A 12,910-nucleotide genomic window follows, 5' to 3' on the forward strand; every position below is an offset into this window, starting at 1 on the left:
AGTAACACTTGACAACCTGGCCAGAAGATCCCCTTAAGACCTCCCCTTGTCAGAGATGAATGATAAACAAAGGCTCTCCAGATACAGGCCAAGGTACATTTGAGTTGGGACCACTTCCAACCTGGATAAACCATTCAGTCCTTTTTAGGATCTGCTTCCAAGCCTCTTTACCAGTTGAGTTGATTTACAGCAAGTTTTATGCAGGATTGGATAGGGGATTTTTTTCCCCTTGAAATACATTTCCTACTGACACCTGAGGATTCTTTCATTGCAATAAATAGAAACCTACTCAAGCCAACTTAGAGTCAATTAGATTTATACAGGGTGTAAGGGCAAAAAAAAAAAAAAAAATGTGGAGAGTAAATCCTGCTCAGATTCTAGTCAGCTATAACCAGAGGGTAGTGGGTCCTTATTCAAGGCAGCTAAGCTACCATAGCAAGCGTTGAAGGACCCCTTCCTGCAAGGCAGGAATCCGTGCCACCTGAACTGAGCTTATAGAAGAAACAGGTCCATTTGCATATATAGCAGGCTGGAATGAAGGATGTAGAAGCAATAGAGAGAAAATTGTGACACAACCATTACAAAAAGATTTATTTATTTTCCACAGACATTTTTCACCCAAGTCCTGAGGCATAATTAAAATAATGTGGGACTTATTTCTTCCACTGCACTGAAGTTGAAGAGTAACCCTGGGCATAAAGTAGGTTGCATTCAACAACACTTCAGATTCTCTCCTGGTTCAGATCTGATACTTAGATGCCATTATCTTATAGGCACATTTGTGCCATTTTCCCATAATGTATTATCATCTGACATCAGTCTACATGAAGCTTATTTGCCATTTTTCTGCCCACTCATATGACCAAGTTATTTCCTTTTTCAGTTTATTCTTGCCTCAGTATGTCACTATACAGAGAGCTCCGCAGAAAATTTTATTCTAGCAGGCATTTTTTCTAGCAATGTTAAATAAGACTGATCCAGCACTAATTCCTGGTGTTTACACATTTCCATACATAAAAGTCATCTTTCCCTCCAGCCCTCTCTTCTTTCCCTGCCTTCATCTTACTTATTAAGTACTATTATATGCCAGAAACTGTTCAAATGCTCAGGATACCTAGTGAACCAAACAGATAAAAATTTTGGCTCTCACAGAGCTTACCTATTAGTGTGGAAAGATATCATGTAACAAATAAACGAATGTATGATATGTCATGTTACTACAATGATGGGCACTGTTTTTCCTTTACTTGTTTCACAATTCGAGTTAGGTCTTCAAGGATATAGTGTTTTCCCTCAAATCCACAGTATCTACCAAAAATTGGAAGAGAATCACTTTCTGGTGTTTTCCATGTCATTTTTGAAAGAGTTAGAATAATGAATCAGTAAAAAGAAAATAGAATGTTCACTCTTTTTCAGGAGAAAACGTTTAGGGTAAAATTACTTCATTTAACAAATAGTTGTGGAGTATCTATGAAACACATAAAACAAGAAATTACCACCCTGCCCTTAGGGACTTGACAATTGAGTAAAGTAACAGACAACCAGGTAATAATAGAAACTGGAGTTCCCTATCTCATACGTGTTAATGGTGCCATCTCTAGCTGGCTACAATAGAGCTCACTAAACTTCAGCTGCTGGCCACAGAAGTCCCTCTTTGTTCTCTGAGTCACCCTTGTGCACTCTCGAGGCAGCCATCGCATTGACACAGTTTGCTTCCCACACAGCTTTCCCAGTGGTATTTTGGCCTTAGACTTTGTTTCTGAGTCCCTGATCTAAATCTGTATGTAGTGTTCATTCTACTTCTAGGACACCTGCCTTTTTTATCCCTTTAGCAAACATTTACTGAGCATCTACTTGGGTCAGTCATCATGTCAGGTGCTGGGGATATTAAAATAATAAAGAAATTGCCTCTGCCCTTAAGGGGTTCAGCATCTAATAAGGAGATATACCCATGAAAGTGATAAGAGAGTGAGATCAACACTCTGAAGGTGGTATGTGTGGGGTGCTATGGTAGTGGAAGAGGAGGAAGCTGCTCCCATTATCTGGAAGAGAAGCAGTTATAGGAAAGAATTCACAGACAGAGTGTACCTGAGATGATTCTCATAGGATGGATAAGAATTCACTAGGTGGGCGATGAAGGAAGGACATGTCAAGCAGAGCAAAGTACGTAAAGGAAGGAATGGAGGTTTGTGAAAGAGCTCCTAGCAGCACCCCAGCAGACACACTGGAGGTCCTAATTTGAGTGTGTAGCTTGTAACTTTGCTTGTGAGCATCACTATTCTCCCTGCTTGTTGACACAAGGCACTATTCCTACTTTGTTTTTAATTCTTTTAAAAGAATGTCCTTTTGTGTTCCTAAAACAGTTTTGTTGAGATCATTTTCATACCATAGCAGTCACCCATTTAAAGTGTACGATTCAATGGTTTTTAGAATATTTACAGTTATGTAACCATCACCATAATCTAACTGTAGAACATTTTAATCATCCCCAAAAGAAGCCTGTATCCACTAAAAGTCACTCCCCACCTCCCTCCCATATACACAGCCACTAGTCTGCTTTCTGTCTCTAAAGATTTGAACGTTTTATATAAATGGAATCATACCATATGTGGACTGGCTCCTTTCACTTAGCACGACGTTTTCAATGTTTGTCCATGTTGTAGCATGTATTATTTAATTCCTTTGTATTACAGAATAATATTCCACTGCATGCATATAACACATTTGTTTAACCAGGTCATGTTTCTACTGATGAGTTGTTTACACCTTTAGCTATTGTGGATAATGTTAGTAGAACATTGGTGTACAAGTTTTGCATCTTCGTTTTCTTGGGTATATATGTAGGAGTAGAACTCATATGGTAACTCTATGTTTATAGGGTAACTTTGTGTTTAACTGTTTGGGTAATTGCTAGAGTATTGGCCAAAGTGGCCCACACACTTTACATTCCTACCAGTAATATACGAAGGTTCCTGTTTCTCTGCATCCTTGTCAGCATATGTTATTATTTGTCTTTTTTATTAGAGCCGTCCTAGTGGGTATAAAGTGGCACATCATTGTAGATTTATTTACATTTCCTTAATGGCTAATGATGTTGAACATTTCTTATGTCCTTATTACCTCTAGTATGCAACTACTTCTTAATCCAGTGATGCTAACACTGAACCATTATATAGATGGCACTGGTACCCTTGGCTCAGATGTTGTGAGCTTGGCTTTAAAGCACCAGAAGTGTCTCACATGTCCCCGTGTAAGTCTCTGTATTAAAGATCCTTCCTGCACCATGCACTGAGATATAAAAATATCTTCTATCTATAGAGTTATTTTTCAAACTAATTTTTAATGCATTAATTCATTTATATGTTGAAATATATAGGTGTTAGGGCACCTGGGTGACTCAGTCAGTTGAGTGCCTGACTTGATTTCAGCTCAGTTCATGATCCCAGGGTTGTGGGATCAAGCCCCACTTCAGGCTCTGCACTGAGCATGGAGCCTACTTAAGATTCTCTCTCTCTCTCTCTCTCTCTCTCTCTCTCTCTGTCCCCCCTCCCTCTGCCCTTCCCCCCCCCCTTGCGTGTGCATGCATTCCCTCACTCTAAAATAAAAAAAAATTAAAAAGAAATATATATGCAACATGGGCATTATAATCTTTAACTTATAGAAGGGAAAAACTGAGGCTCAAAGAAGTTAAAGAATTTTCACTGAGTCACACAGCTAGCAAATCTCAAGATAAGGACCTAATGTGGATCTCCTAATCTTGACTACAATATCATGTCATTATGATACAATATTTAATGGAAATACTTGTACAAAATTAACTGATATCAGATAATGGAGGCAGGGGGATCTTCTTGGAAGAGGAGACTCAAAACCTTATAAATACATCAGGAGGGTAGCCTAGGGGGAAAGGGGAAGGGATAGAGGCAGAAAGTAGCAACATGTGTAAGGAAACAAGGGGGCTTGATTCCAATTGAGAATAGTGAGAAATGAGACTTGAATGTATGGTTGAAACCTGCTGTTTTGTTTTTTGAGAAACAATACCCTCCACCCTTTTATTGGGAATTGTTTCTCTTCCCATTCCAACCACATGGTTCAGATGAAAGAATCCATGTTTTAATGTGACTTGACCTTCACTCCTGATTAAAGTAGATTGTCATTATTGTACACCTGAAACTAATATAATACTGTATGTTAATTACACTTGAATTAAAAAAAAAATTAGATTGCCATGATCACCTGACCCAAGTTGGACCAATCAAAGACTTTCCCCAATAATTGTAAACTTGATAAAGAAAAATCATATCAATCCCTTCCCATTGATAGAAACCATAAGTTATACATTCCAGCAACTTTTGATAATCAGGTTTTCCACAATGTTGAGGAGAATTTTTTGCTATGAAGCTGAATAATGGATACCAAAGAAAAGCTAAATAAGAGAAGAGAGAGATAGACAAAGTCCTAGCTGTGCTCCAATCTCTGGCTTACACTGCTCTTGAGATTCAGCTACTTTATCAATAACAAGACTTTTTTTTTTTTAATATGAAAGAGCAAGTGAACTCCTAAGACTAATCTCTGCCATAAACCTTGCAAAAACTATGTATCTCATCCTCCTCCAAAACAAGATTGGATGTTTCAAGAGTCTTAGTCATGGATCACGTAATTTAGAGTGGTTGCCAGGGTCTATAACCCTTTTTGTAAAATACTAGGCTGAGGCTATGGGAGATCCTAAGATGTATACAGCAATGCTGTTGGCCTTATGCCACTTATTATTTGTGGAGGAAAAGACAAAATAGGTAAAAGGGGCTGGCAAGTCATCCACAACAGTCATGTCATGGCACATGAGCCAAATCATATGAGTGATGGAGACCAGAAGTGCTGCTTGGAGCTCAGAAGAGGGAGAAAGAGTTGTGAGCAAAGAGAAATCCACATAGGAATACAGTGGATCTGAAAATTGAGTAGAATTCAGATAACCAGAGAGGAAGAAAACAAAAGGTCACAGAGATGAGTTCAGTGAGTATTGTCTGTTTTTTGCTGCTTTTACTTGTTTATTCCCATAAGAACTTTTTTTAATGTGTATTTATTTTTGGGAGAGAGAGGGCAAGCAGGGGAGGTGCAGAGAGAGAGGTGACAGAGGATCCGAAGCAGGCTCTGCACTGACACCAGAGAGCCCCACGAGGGTCTCAAACTCACAAACCATGAGATCCTGATCTGAGCCTCAGTCAGATGCTCAACCGACTGAGCCGCCCAGATGCCCCTCTCATAAGAACTTTTGAATCAGCCTAACCTGCAAAACAATAACAGAATCCCTCATTTAAACAACCTGATCCCATCCTACTTTTGAATAATCCCTATCAAGTGAAAAGTTTTACCATCCAATGCTTAGTTGACCACAACTCTATTTCAATATAAATTACTATCTTGTTTACTATTATTGGGTCCCTAAATTGATAAGACTATTATCCAAAAGTCAATTCAAGAATCATAGATTTTGATAGATATTTTAAAATACATTTTTATGCCAATATAAAAGATCTTCTATTTTTACCCCTTTCACACATCCTCCTCAAAAAAATTATAGTACGCTCTCTAATATGCTGTGTAACTAGTTTGTCAAAAAATTATGACCACTATCTATAAACACCATTATAACATTTTTTTAATTGCATAGCACCTTGCAGTTTATAAAGTAGCTCCAAATACATTCTCATAGTAGCACTCTGAGGTAGACAGGGCACAGATTATGATCTTTATAATGAGAAAGAGGTCTACCACAATTAAGAGACATGCCCAGACACTGTACTGAATGACTGTTGTCCTAATTCTGCTCCATGGAAATGTAAATTCATTTATAAAAAATGCCTGGCATCTGATACATGCCTCTCGCTACCTGAGGCACAGGACGGGCTTTCCTCTCCAGGCCAAGGATTCAATTATTTCTCTCATTTGCCCTTCCCTAACTCAGTCCTTAATCCCACTTCTTCTCCCAAACCAAAGAACAAAGGCACAAATCTGAATCTCAGAGTTGGGAGGAATGTTAGTTACCATCTAGTGAGAGATGCTCAAACCTAGTTGCACTTCAGAATAACCTGGGTTAGTTTTTAAAATAACAGATTCCTAAACCCATCTCCAGACTTCCAGAATCACTATCTTTGGAATTTGGGGCTGGTGTTGGAGGTGAGGAGATGTGGCAAGAATATAGTCTTTTTAACAATAACAGCAACAACAAATTGTTTTTAAATAAAGTATGGAAAATAATATAACAAAACCACATGAACCTGTAAAGTAAAATGGGCAAATATTATTATGGTTGTGTAGAGAAAAGGTATACTTTAAACTTTAAAAATGGAAAACTATGCATTGTCTAGACTCTAGAGGAGACCTCTTGGGCTTATCAGATTCTGATTCTATAGGAACTATTGTACAATTTTGAATATTGTAGATAATGATAGCTATGCAAAATAATTCTTATCTATAGACATATAAATTCTGTCTCTTCCTTTTGTGCTGGAAAAACAATTTTACACACATTTCAATATTGTTCATCTATAAATGTGTTTGTTCGTAGATTCTCTTTTGAACCCATTATAACATCTGACTACTTCCTTCACTGATTAAGTTAAAGAAAATCTATAACACATGTTCATTTTATATCAGTATGAGAGTTAGGATTTTATAGTTTTTTGAAAATTATATTTAACAATTTCTTCAGAACTTTTTATTTTTAAATTAACCCTTACAGAAAATGTCGTTTTGCTCGTCTCCTCCTTTTCTCCTGAGAGGCAACCACTATAATGAATTTGGTGTCAATCCAAGTCATACCTTATACTTTTCTTAAATATATACATACTTAAAAATATATATAATATTAATTTTGAAAATAAATTTTAGTATATACTCTATGAGAAATTCCACTTTTTTATTTTTTAATTATTTTTAATGTTTATTTTTGAGAGAGAGAGAGACAGAACAAAAGTGGGGGAGGAGCAGAAAGAAGGAGACATAGATTCTGAAGCAAGCTCCAGGCTCCAAGCTGTCAGCACAGAGCCCGATGCAGGGCTCAAACACGTGAACCGTGAGATTATCGCCTGAGCCAAAGTTGGATACTTAACCAACTAAGACACTCAGCCACCCCACAACTTACTTTTTAACCTAATAAATATTTGAGATTTGTTCATGTGTAATGTGTTCATTGATTACACAATTCTTATTAGTGTATAAGAATGCAACTGATTTCTGGACATTGATTTTGTATCCTGCAACTTTGCTGAAGTCATGTATCAGTTCTAGCAGACTTTTGGTGGAGTCTATTGGATTTTCCATGTATAATATCATGTCATCTGCAAAAAGTGAAAGCTTGACTTCATCTTTGCCAATTTTGATGCCTTTGATTTCCTTTCGTTGTCTGATTGCTGATGCTAGCACTTCCAACACTATGTTAAACAACAGCGGTGAGAGTGGACATCCCTGTCGTGTTCCTGATCTCAGGGAAAAAAGCTCTCAGTTTTTCCCCATTGAGGATGATGTGAGCTGTGGGCTTTTCATAAATGGCTTTTATGATCTTTAAGTATGTTCCTTCTATTCCGACTTTCTCGAGGGTTTTTATTAAGAAAGGGTGCTGGATTTTGTCAAAGGCCTTTTCTGCATCGATTGACAGGATCATATGGTTCTTATCTTTTCTTTTATTAATGTGATGTATCACATTGATTGATTTGCGAATGTTGAACCAGCCCTGCATCCCAGGAATGAATCCCACTTGATCATGGTGAATAATTCTTTTTATATGCTGTTGAATTCGATTTGCTAGTATCTTATTGAGAATTTTTGCATCCATATTCATCAGGGATATTGGCCCGTCGTTCTCTTTTTTTACTGGGTCTTTGGTTTAGGAATCAAAGTAATACTGGCTTCATAGAATGAGTCTGGAAGTTTTCCTTCCCTTTCTATTTTTTGGAATAGCTTGAGAAGGATGGGTATTATTTCTGCTTTAAATGTCTGGTAGAATTCCCCAGGGAAGCCATCTGGTCCTGGACTCTTATTTGTTGGGAGATTTTTGATAACTGATTCAATTTCTTTGCTGGTTATGGGTCTGTTTAAGCTTTCTATTTCCTCCTGATTGAGTTTTGGAAGTGTGTGGGTTTTTAGGAATTTGTCCATTTCTTCCAGGTTGTCCAGTTTATTGGCATATAATTTTTCATAGTATTCCCTGATAATTGCTTGTATCCCTGAGGGACTGGTTGTAATAATTCCATTTTCATTCATGATTTTATCTATTTGGGTCATCTCCCTTTTCTTTTTGAGAAGCCTGGCTGGAGGTTTATCAATTTTGTTTATTTTTTCAAAAAATCAACTCTTGATTTCATTGATCTGCTCTACAGTTTTTTTAGATTCTATATTGTTTACTTCTGCTCTGATCTTTATTATTTCTCTTCTTCTGCTGGGTTTAGGCTGCCTTTGCTGTTCTGCTTCTATTTCCTTTAGGTGTGCTATTAGATTTTGTATTTGGGATTTTTCTTGTTTCTTGAGATAGGCCTGGATTGCAATGTATTTTCCTCTCAGGACTGCCTTCGCTGCATCCCAAAGCGTTTGGATTGTTGTATTTTCATTTTCGTTTGTTTCCATATATTTTTTAATTTCTTCTCTAATTGCCTGGTTGACCCATTCATTCTTTAGTGGGGTGTTCTTTAACCTCCATGCTTTTGGAGGTTTTCCAGACTTTTTCCTGTGGTTGATTTCAAGCTTCATAGCATTGTGGTCTGAAAGTATGCATGGTATGATCTCAATTCTCGTATACTTATGAAGGGCTGTTTTATGACCCAGTATGTGATCTATCTTGGAGAATGTTCCATGTGCACTCGAGAAGAAAGTATATTCTGTTGCTTTGGGATGCAGGGTTCTAAATATATCTGTCAAGTCCATCTGATCCAATGTATCATTCAGGGCCCTTGTTTCTTTATTGACCATGTGTCTAGATGATCTATCCATTGTTGTAAGTGGGGTATTAAAGTCCCCTGCAATTACCACATTCTTGTCAATAAGGTTGTTTATGTTTGTGAGTAATTGTTTTATATATTTGGGGGCTCCCACATTTGGCACATAGACATTTATAATTGTTAGTTCTTCTTGATGGATAGACCCTGTAATTATTATATAATGCCCTTCTTCATCTCTTATTACAACCTTTAATTTAAAGTCTAGTTTGTCTGATATAAGTATGGCTACTCCAGCTTTCTTTTGACTTCCAGTAGCATGATAGATAGTTCTCCATCCCCTCACTTTCAATCTGAAAGTGTCCTCAGGTCTAAAATGAGTCTCTTGTAGACAGCAAATAGATGGGTCTTTTTTTTTTTTTAATCAATTCTGATACCTATGTCTTTTGGTTGGCGCATTTAGTCCATTTACAGTGTTATTATAGAAAGATATGGGTCTAGAGTCATTGTGATGTCCATAGGTTTCATGCTTGTAGCGATGTCTCTGGTACTTTGTCTCACAGGATCCCCCTTAGGATCTCTTGTAAGGCTGGTTTAGTGGTGACGAATTCCTTCAGTTTTTGTTTGTTTGGGAAAACCTTTATCTCTCCTTCTATTCTAAATGAAGATTTGCTGGATAGAGGATTCTCCACTGCATATTTTTTCTGTTCATCACATTGAAGATTTCCTGCCATTCCTTTCTGGCCTGCCAAGTTTCAGTAGAGAGATCCATCACTAGTCTTATCGGTCTCCCTTTATATGTTAGAGCACGTTTATCCCTAGCTGCTTTCAGAATTTTCTCTTTATCCTTGTATTTTGCCAGTTTCACTATGATATGTCGTTCAGAAGATCGATTCAAGTTACGTCTGAAGGGAGTTCTCTGTGCCTCTTGGATTTCAATGCCTTTTTCCTTCCCCAGATCAGGGAAGTTCTCAGCTATTATTTCTTCAAGTACACCTTCAGCACCTTTCCCTCTCTCTTCCTCCTCTGGGATACCAATTATGCGTAGATTATTTCTCTTTAGTGCATCAGTTAGTTCTCTAATTTTTCCCTCATACTCCTGGATTTTTTTATCTCTCTTTTTCTCAGCTTTTTCTTTTTCCATAATTTTATCTTCTAGTTCACCTATTCTCTCCTCTGCCTCTTCAATCTGAGCTGTGGTCATCTCCATTTTATTTTTCAGCTCATTAATAGCATTTTTAGCTCCTTCTGGCTGCTCCTTTGTCCTTTGATCTCTGTAGCAATAGATTCTCTGCTGTCCTTTATACTGTTTTCAAGCCCAGCAATTAATTTTATGACTATTATTCTAAATTCACTTTCTGTTATATTGTTTAAATCCTTTTTGATTAGTTAGTTAGCTGTTGTTATTTCCTGGAGGTTTTTTTGAGGGGAATTCTTCCGTTTCGTCATTTTGGATAGTCCCTGGAGTGGTGCAGAACTGAGGGGCACTTCCCCTGTGCTGTCTTGAATAACTTGCGTTGGTGGGCGGGGCCGCAGTCAGACCTGATGTCTGCCCCCAGCCCACCACTGGGGCTACAGTCAGACTGGTGTGTACCTTCTCTTCCCCTCTCCTAGGGGCGGGATTCACTGTGGGGTGGCGTGACCCATCTGGGCTACTTGCACACTGCCAGGCTTGTGGTGCTGGGGGTCTGGCGTATTAGCTGGGGTGGATTGGCGAGGTGCACAGGGGCAGGAGGGGTAGGCTCAGCTCGCTTATCCTTCAGTGATCCGATTCGGGAGGGGCCTGCAGCACTGGGAGGGAGTCAGACCGCCCCCCCCCCCGGAGGGATGGATCTGCAGAAGCACAGTGTTGGGTGTTTGCAGGGTGCAAGCAAGTTCCCTGACCGGAACCGGTTCCCTTTGGGATTTTGGCTGGGGGATGGGCGAGGGAGATGGCGCTGGCGAGCGCCTTTGTTCCCCGCCAAGCTGTGCTCTGTCATCCAGGGCTCAATAACTCTCCCTCCCATTGTCCTCCAGCCTTCCGCTCTCTGAACAGAGCTGTTTGCTTATAACCTTCCAGATGTCAAGTCCTGCTTGCTGTCAGAACACACTCTGTCCGGCCCCTCTGTTTTTGCTAGCCAGACTCAAGGGCTCTGCTTGGCCGGCGGGCTGCCCCTCCACCCTGGCTCCCTCCCGCCAGTCTGTGTAGCGTGCACCACCTCTCTGCCCTTCCTACCCTCTTCCGTGGACCTCTCGTCTATGCTTGGCTCCGGAGAATCCGTTCTGCTAGTCTTCTGGCGATTTTCTGGGTTATTTAGGCAGGTGTGGGTGGAATCTAAGTGATGCGCAGGACGCGTTGAGCCCAGCGTCCTCCTACGCTGCCATCTTCCCAGAAGCCTCTCCTCTCCACAAATAAAGTTTTATTGCAACTCCGCCACTCTCATTTGCTTACATATTATCTATAGCTGTTATCCTTAGCGGTGGCAGAGTTGAATAGTTATGACAGAGACCATATGACTCACAAAGCCAAAGACAGTAGTATCATTTTTTCAGCCTTCCTTTCTTAGGCAGGTAAACCCTGCCCAGCTTCTGGTTTCAGACTATGAGTCCAACTCAGGTCTTTTGCCATGCATGGTGAACTCTGGGTTCTCTATAATCTCATGGTTACAGAACTCTGGCTGCTCTGTCTGGTCCATAGAGATACTCATTTGTCTTTTACACAAGTATATGGTACATGCATGTGCGTGTGTGCGCACACACACACACACACACACACAATTTCTTTGCTTAGAGAGGAAGAGTTTAAAGTATAAGCTCAGAATTTTTATTTTTCCTTCTTATGAGCCTAAAAGTCTGACCTCTCAACAAGAGTCAGCAAGCTAGAGCCCTTGGGCCAAAACTGGCCTGCTGGCTATTTCTAGAACTAGTTTTATTAGGAACACAGATACAGCCATTCCTCTCCATATTGCATATGGTTGCTTTCACTATGAAGGTAGAGTTGAGTAATTGTGACAGAGAGTGTACAGCTTGCAAAACCTGAAATATTTTCAGCCTCACCTTTTATAGAAAAAGATTGCTGACCCCTACTATAAATAATAGAGATCCTCTCCTCTTGTTTATGTAGTCTTCCTCACCTAGGTTTAAACAGCAAGTATATGATGATGACTCCCTGAATTTCAGTTTGGTTTACCTAAATGTGTATCTCAGTTTGGAAATATATTAGGTGTCTTAAACTTAGTATGTTCAAAACCAAATTCCTAACATTTCCCCCATGCTCTTCCTCCCTTACATGAAAGACTTTCTTTCAGTAGTCTATTCCATGCCAGAAAATGAAAATCCTACCCTAGCTTTTGCTCAAGTATAAAATTTAGAGACACCCTTGACTCCTCTCTTTCTCTCACACTCCATGTCTTTTCTACCAAAAACCTAAAAAAAAAAAAAAAAAGTACACAGATCCATGAGTAAGCAATAGAATATGACCAGCTCCCCCCTCAGGGGATTACTTATCTCAGTTGTGAACCAGTAATCAAGAGAAGTAAGCAGGCAAGTGTTGAGGTCAATCTCATGGGCAAGTTTGACATGGACTCTTTTTTTCATATGTCAGGCTCAGATGGTCTGCTATCTTTGTTGTGCCTGTTGACATTTTCTTATCTTTATGAGGAAAGGAAATATGCTAGCCTTCTAGTAAAGGTTTTGGATTAAACTCTCAGAAGGAAACTGGCCTCACCTAATAAACTCACCAGAACATAAAAGGACATGGAAGAGAATAATAAAACTAATGTGCTGATCAGTTCAATAAATGCCCAAAGCAGATCTTAAATCAAATAAAAGACAGGAAAGGATGCCTTATTTCAGAGCTTTGAGACACACAGTGATGAGAAAACATTTCCTTGGCTTTGAATCACAAGGGGAAAAAATAGTGCAGGTCTGCTCCACGATCTGCAAGTTCACTTTACACCACCTCACTTTTACAAAAGACCTATATTAGAACCTGTTTTTTTGCT

This window comes from Lynx canadensis, chromosome A2, assembly GCF_007474595.2.
Source record: "Lynx canadensis isolate LIC74 chromosome A2, mLynCan4.pri.v2, whole genome shotgun sequence".
NCBI classification, from domain to species: domain Eukaryota; kingdom Metazoa; phylum Chordata; class Mammalia; order Carnivora; family Felidae; genus Lynx; species Lynx canadensis.